Raw genomic sequence first — 6,937 nt, forward strand, 5'->3', positions numbered from 1 at the left:
GAAAATGAACCCTCTAAAGCAAAACCATAAACCATTTGATTAGGCAGAGTGCGAACGTGAAGAACATGCGAAATGATACATGGCGTACAAAATCTAGCGGAAGTCTACGAACGAGATTCATTCATTTTTTTGACGCCGCAAATAAAAGCAAAACTGTGACTCATTTCTATCTTAGATATAGGTTACGCAGAAATTAGCAAACATTGTTCAAAAACTTGGCACCAGTGTGTGTCGCAACAATCTCAGAATGAACTTTATCTCACTAAAATTAAACATTCTTGCGCTAAAAAGCGTGGGTGGGAACCATGAGAAAAAGCGATGGAAAACTACCCTTCTATTTCGTGAACGAAGATTGATCGCTCTAATACGTACCTTTCCTTCTCCAGGCGCGACTACGTTAAATTGCTCTTAGCGCTCCAGTCTGCTTAGCGTCGAATTCATTGATTAATGCCCCGCATGTTCCCTCATTGAACATGTGTCTCGTGCTCGATTTTCCTCGCACAGCTAGATTACCCGATCGATGCCTCCCCCAAAAAGCAATTCTTGTCTCCTATATAAGGCAAGGTGAATTAAAGCATAATCTATTTTATTCTTGAAGTTATTTAGGGTGAACTACATAAGAGCTAGATAGGGCACCCTTGCGAGGCACATTTAATTGCTGCGGCTACACATTCTTTTCATATCTAGAGGAGTAGAGCACAACGTTGAAAAAATATTTTTGAAGGGTTGCGGACGACACATATAACTAGCCTGGCGTTACTCAAACATTTTTCACCACTATTTTTCTGCAAGCGAACTAATTGCAAAGTTTGGCCACCATTCAGAAGTCCCGAAGGAACTACTAAACCATTAAGTGCGAGAGTTTCAAGGCATTTCTGTCACTTTAGTGCGTATAAAGAGTACATGGATAAGTTAGGCTTTCAGCTATTCTGTGGTTATTGCTTTAAAACTTTTAGGAAGGTCACCATCATCATTATCATCATCTTCATCAGCCGGACTATACCCATAGCAGGACGAAGGCCTTTCCCAGCGAACTTCCTAACTTCATCCACTCAACTAATCTTTTATCACCCCCTGCTACGCTTTTCTTCCATTGCAATCCGATTGGTTACTCTTAAAGACCATTGTTTATCCTGTCTTCGACTTTAGTGTCCTGCTCAAGCCCATTCCGTCGTCTTAATTTCGACTATAATATCAGTAAGCTGAGTTATTTCTCTGGCCCACTCTGCGTTCTTCCCATCTCTTGATGTTACACCTATAACTTTCTGTTCCATAGCCCTCTGCCTTCTCTTTAACTTAAGTAGTACCCGTTTCGTTTACCTTCATGTTACAGCCTCCCAGGTGAGTACCGGTAGGATGCAACTGTAATGCACTTTCCTTTTGAGTGATACCGGTAGGCGGCTAGCCATAATGTGTGAGTACCTTCCAAATGCGCTCCATCCCAATCTTACTCTACTAGTTATTTTCCTTTCGAGGTCCGGATCTGCGGTTACTACCTGTCATAAGTAGAAATATTTGCCTACCACTTCCAGCGCAGCGCTATCTATTTTAAACTGCTGTTCCTTTCCCAGGCTGTTAAATATTATCTTTAGTCTTCTGCATATTGGTTTGCAAAATTCATCGCACCTTTGCCTGTTTATAAATCACACCTTCGAGAAAAGGGTGCCTTGAGGTACTGATGTGCCCTTTTATTCGGTACAGCAAGCAGCGCTGCGCTCATAGAAAGAGTGTATCAGTACCTCTGTGCACCCTGTTTTGGAGGGTGTGTGTTATAGACACGAAGTGCACCTTTAAGGGTGCGATTTTTTTGCAGTGTATTTTCCTGCTTTTCCTGTCTTTATCATTAATCATTAGTTGCAATCAATTGGTCCCCTGAGTTACTAAATAAGGCAATGTCATCAGCGATTCGCAGATTAATGAGATATTCTCCATCGACCCTGATACCTAACTGCTCCCATTCCATGCCTTTGAATACACTCTCCAAGCAAGTCGTAAATAGCACTGGGGAGATGGTGTATCCTTGCCTAACACCTTTCTTAATTGGAATTTTATCTCTTTCTTTATGCTGAACTATAGTTGCTGTGTAGCCCCTATAGATATCCTCCAGTACTTCCACATATGTACTCACCTACACCCAGACCGAGTCACACGCTTTCTCGTAGTCAATGAATGCTATGTATAAGGGCTGGTTATATTCCGAGCACTTTTCTAACATCTGGTTAATAGGGTGGAGATGGTTTATGGTAGAGTACCCTTTCCAAAATACTGCGTACTGATTAAAGTCTAAGGTCGTCCTGATCCTATTAGTGATTACCTTAGTAAATATCTTGATTGTTCAGCAATTTTTCAAGCCCTTAGAGTCCCCTTTCTTATGAATTAAGATAATATCGATCTTTATGATTTCGGTACTTTTTATGTTATCAGACATAGCGTATACAAGGTCACCAGTTGTTCTAGCACGAGTTATCCCGTCCTGCCGGTCTGCAAAAATGTGTAGTTACCTACAGACCTGTAGCTCGGAAGGTATCCAGAATTTACTAATTACGAGCCAAAAAAAAGGAAGATATGGAAATGGCAGAACGCCTCGGTAGCGGGTCGGCTTATACTTTATACAGAACCTTTGTTGTTACGTAGTTTCTGTGTTTCGCTCTTGTAAGGGCTAAATGTGGAAGGTCAATTTATATTTCTGTGAACGGTTAAACCACTTGAAAAATTTGTATAGTTTCGTAATTTGTTGTATCATTTTTGTAATCACCTCTCCTTAGAATCAAGCTACTCCGCGGTATTAGTAAATAAATAAATACACCACGCAAAAAATGAGTTGAAACAAATCAGCAATTAAATGCAGCTTGGTTATGCAAAGCACAAATCGGTTATTCGAAGCATACGTCGACCACCGTAGGGCACGCTAAGCTTTGGCACGCGTGGTAATAATGGCGCGCGTGACACTTACAGCGGAAAACCTCTGGCGGAAGAGCCATTTAGGTGACCGCGCGAAGCTCCCGTACTCGATAGCCTTACATAACACATGAAGTAAGAACGTAGGATACGCGCGCGCTGCAGCTCTGACTGCTCTTCCGAAAAACAACCTGACTGCGTGGTCGACGCTCACAGCATGGCCTCTTGCGTCTCCCCATGTAAGTTCCCATTATATTTCCGAAACCTTCTAAAGAAGATCGAAATGTGAGCTCCCGTTCCTTCTACCTCCTCTGTCGACTGCGAAGACGAAGCGACTGCAGCCCGTCGTGCTCGGCGACCTTAATGGAAAAGGCCTGGGAGCTATAGAGCCAATGCGACAAACCAAGAAATAAGAAAGAGTAAATAGGGATATCCATTTTGCTGGTTTTGTTTAACGCTATCTCGAACTCACATTTTACTACAGTACATATCAAACCTTATTAATCACCGATTACATCCGCACCTACTCAGTTTGACTTCTGTCGCTCGTCGTACTTCGTTTTTTTTTTTTTTTTTTTCCCGCAATGTTTCGCATTTCTTTTGCGCCTTAGGTAGGAGAAAAAACATAGACGTGAAATCGCCTGAAATTCCACGGAGCTTATGGTATCCTTTATGTCCTTCAGTGAGGAAACCTTCCAAATGTTTCCTGCACAGCGCAATATCCACATTCCTGTTTCTTTCATTTCTGAACTTCATGGCTCAGCGATTACAATCTCCGAATGCGGCCTCCAACGCTGCTGTGACATTTGCAACAGAGGTAGAACATTGCGTACACGCAACACATTTCGGCAGAGTGCTGAAAGGAATTTAATACCACCGGCCATGGTTTGCAGATGGTTGCCTATGATAGGATTTCAACGCAACAGACAGGCTTTCCATTTCAAAGCCATAACTTTTCAGAAATTTCTTTTTCTTTAAGAACGTTCCGTCTCTGAAGCATAACATGCGGAGGACATCGACATCACATGTAATGCTTTTTCTGGGGAGGATACGAGCCTTTGAAATTATCGAAGCATTGCGTTTCCGAGAACAAGTGGAGCACTGAAAAGTTACGTCCACGTGCCTTCTCGGCAGATATTTGCCAGAACTTCAACAGAAAACAATTCTGTCTTGAAAAAACCCTGAAACAATATTGGTTACGACGGATTTGTTCGCATTACTATAATTATGTCCACTGGAAGTTTAATATTTGCAAAGTGGAAGTTGAGTTGTTGTTTCCGACTGGTGAGGCTTGCCTAGAGATAATGGTGCCGGCATTTTCTGTAATATAGCGACACATTATTACATAGCTTTCAGAGATTTGGCACAATTATGTGGCCTAACACTGTGTATTGTTGTGCACACCCTCAATCCCAATTGTCGGTAGCTGCTGCTGTCACCATTTTGAGTGTACATCAGTGGCTGGAAGCAATTTCAAAGCTTTAGCCACCCGGCCTATTTGACCGGTTGGTGTGCTGATAAATATGTGTAATTTGAAACCGTGAGACTGCATTAAAAGTGGCACCTCAAATTGCTTTTCAGAATGATATTGGCATGTCAATCGTTAGCTTTTTACACCTGGTTTTGTTTTATCTTTCATCGACTGTGTGTGAAGAATGAAGGTACAGAATATGTTTAGAAAGACGGCATGTCTATACATAGGCTGTTGCATCGCCCAGCAATTAGTGAGGTCTTTTTAGGTTATTGCGTCCACCGTATTGGTGCGCGGACGAACACTGTAAAAGTAAAAGGCATTTTTAGATATATTGACGACTACTTTGTGGTAACGAATCTTGAAAAGGTTGACAATAGGGAAGATATTGTGGGAAATGTGCTTGATGTGTTTGACTTCAGTAGCCAGGATTTAACCTTTCAACAGAAATACCAAGTGATGATAGGTTGCAGGTCTTTGACATATGCATAAAAGATGAAAGGGCATGTGCTTTCCGGTTGTATCAGCCGAGGGCAAAACAAAACATGCTCAACTACCAGTCGGCGCATTCTAAGCTGGTAAAGAGAGGTATCACCATGAATGCCATCCGCCCTGCCTTCAATAAGTCTTGTCAGCACTGCATTCCTGAAAGTGTGGCGTTGCAAAAGCTTCGCCTTGAGAACCCTGGGTTTCCTGAAGAAGCCATTACATCTGTGGCTGAAAAGCACAGAAAGAAACAAGAACTGTGCGACGACGAAACCGTGAAGATCCCCACCGGTGACCTCGACTTGTGGCTATGCCCTATGTGTACAGCATGTCGCACCGTTTAAAAATTTGGCAAAAAAGGTATGGCATCGATCTTGTATTGACTTCCCAAAGAACCATGTGCGCCTGTGCCCTTTTGTGAACGATGCGACAAGGCAGCCGATTTGTGCTAAAAAGCACTAAATGAAAGGCTGAAAGAGCATCATGTGGCTGCCGGATCTATATCAGCTGGAGGGAATTTCGCTGATCGCCGTACGCGGTGCCTTATTAAAGATACCCTGGCGACCCAAATCCCTTACCGTGCACACTGATTCTTTAGAGAACGCGCGTACTGGCAACAAAGACGCAATCAGAAAGAGAAATATTCGAAGCCCTGTATATAAACAAGAAGGCGGAAACTGCATCATTACTTCCAATCTCTGTATTTATCTGAAAAAGGGTTATTGTACCTTAATCGTGGCCCCCCTAACCCCCCCCCCCCCCCTGCGCATGCGTGATGATCAATTTGAGAGCTTATTTATGACATGTTTCAATAAATGATAGTTGAAGACTAGCGTCTGTATTGTTCATATATGTTCGTTTTAATGTCCCTTTTGTGTTAAGAAGCGCTAGCAAATATTTCAAATGCTTTCCAACTCGCGAAGCCTTATTGAATAAGCTACACACATAAGCCATCTCGTTGAGTGCAGCCGAGTTCTTTTTTTAAAACGTTGTTTATTGGCTCGAAGCATAAAGAGAGTTAAGAAAAAAAGTGGGGGTTGGTAAATAAATGAGAAGTGGTTAGCCGATGGAATGAATTTGAGGAACGAGTGATGATCCGTTAGCCTAGAGTCGGGCGAATCCACCAGGTGTGAAAGATCTTGCAATGGTTTTGCATTACTACACCTAAGCAGACATAAGTGCACCCCTGGAATTTTTTAAGAGTAGAAACCTCTTCCTACAAAAATGAAAATCACCCCATATATCGAAGCGTACGGTATATCGAAGAATGTGAGAATGGAGGAGTGGTCCGGACAAGGTGCAGGCGCAAGGGGCTTGAGCAATCTGCCGTGACTCTAAGTGCTTTATTAACTTCTATACCAACAATTTTGTTTGATCCGGCACAGAAAAGTAACTTGCGCGTTTGCCTCGCGATGACCAGGGAGCAAAATGCCATTTCTCTCAGTACCACCGGAACTCTCGCAATGACGATTGTAAATATAAATATGTTGAAAAGAAATGCGAAATGAAGATGGAGATGAAATAAAGTAAATGAACAAATCAGAAGAACCACACTGCCGAGCATACAACCGATGAAGGACTTGACAAAATTACATGTTAAGGCTTTCTAATGCTTTGTGTCACAACGCTTTTTTTTTTTTCATTGCCAGTTCCTACTGTGCCTTTTTCTCCTGAAAAACCTTCCGTGAATTCGTGAATGGTGGATGACTGCTGATGCTGCTGCTGCATGTTTCTCCATCTCCAGAATCCTTAGTCATCAATGTCCATGGGCAAAAAGAAGTGAGATGTCAAGATTACACTTGGCATCCCGCTGCTGCTGGTTTGGCGCAGGTTTCCTTTCTCCTTGCCATTCCAGCCAAATGATAAATATGGAATAACAGGCAAAAGGACACGAAAATTCACTTCGAATGTGAATCTAACGCCTTTTTATTATGCGTAGAGACGCTTGCAAAAGATAACCTGGTGATGTAACAAAAAAGAAAATAAGAAACCAGTAGAATTCTACTAGGTTTCTTATTTGTTACATGGTAACCTGCCCGAAAGAAACAGGCGAATGAACAGTTACGTCTGGGCCTGCAGCAT

This window comes from Amblyomma maculatum, chromosome 3 (assembly GCF_055883805.1).
Source record: "Amblyomma maculatum isolate TAMU_Amacu chromosome 3, ASM5588380v1, whole genome shotgun sequence".
Lineage (NCBI taxonomy): Eukaryota > Metazoa > Arthropoda > Arachnida > Ixodida > Ixodidae > Amblyomma > Amblyomma maculatum.